This window comes from Garra rufa, chromosome 10, assembly GCF_049309525.1.
Source record: "Garra rufa chromosome 10, GarRuf1.0, whole genome shotgun sequence".
Lineage (NCBI taxonomy): Eukaryota > Metazoa > Chordata > Actinopteri > Cypriniformes > Cyprinidae > Garra > Garra rufa.
In genome coordinates, this window is record NC_133370.1 from 33,174,896 (window position 1) to 33,176,176 (window position 1,281).

A 1,281-nucleotide genomic window follows, 5' to 3' on the forward strand; every position below is an offset into this window, starting at 1 on the left:
ACAATTAATCATGCTTGTCAGTTTCGGCAGCCAATTTCTTCATACTCTTCACCACAAAGAGACATACTAACATTTGTTGAATCTGATAGACACTGAAGCAACTGAACACTCAACTACTTAAAAATGCAAGACTAAACAAAGCACACTTTTACACCTCTGTCAACTCTTTAGGCACTTAAAAGCCAATTCAAACACATTAGGCTAGCAATGCCACAAATCCCAAAGTGATACAATAAACTACACAAAACAACATAATAGTGCACCAAAAGTCATATGGTAATGTCAATTGTTACCTTTACCTTTTACTTTTTTTGTAAGACTACTAATTATGAACTTAGAAAAAGCTAACGTGAACATAATAAACAAAACGATTGTTTTAAATTAATTAAGAGACAAAGGGACAAGAAAAAAACATTTTTTGTGTAAGTGCAACGTGAGTTACAGATATGTACATTCAGAGGTCACCACAGCACGCCATCTTCCATGGCAAAAGATTCAACCCTTAAAAAATGTACTGCTTTGCTAATAAAGTATTGTAAAGCCGCAAATGTCCTCTTACAGAATAAATCACAAATAAGTTTACAACAGATAAACTACATGCCCACCTGATCAATCGTGCGTCATGACGCAGGAAACGCTCTGGACGTCCGGAAGGTCTGTGTTTTTTGTATCTATTCTGTTTTGAGTCGTTTGTTTGAATTTATAATGTCACTTAGTTTGTAACAGGACATCTATAAAGAGAAGTTTCTGCTGAGAGACACACAACATGACTTATACGCTCTTAAGTAGCGTTATTGAAAGGAATGTACGTCTCATATGACTTTGATGAGCTTAATAGGATCCGTGTGCTACTGCTATTCCTGCATTGTGTAGTAATTGACCACCAGTAGGCGTCGCTGTACTACAGTACAAAAAAATACAAATTAAGTTTCAAATGTATGATTAAAAAATATCTTTTTTGTATTTGTTTGTAAATGATGAGAGAAAAGGTCGTACTACATTGTATATGAGGTATAAAATATATTATAATGAAATATATCATTTACAGTCAAGCCCAAATTTATTCAGACACATTCAACATTTCTCACATTATCACAGTTTATTCGCTATAGTTTAGAAAATGGTAACAAAATATGACAAAAATCTGTGTCAGAACAAGTTCATCTTAGATAACTTTGATAGAAAGGTAGGTAATGGATTACAATCAACCAAAACTGTAAGTCCGATAATATTTACACAACTATCAATACTTTGTTGACCATTTACCAAGCAATGCTTAAT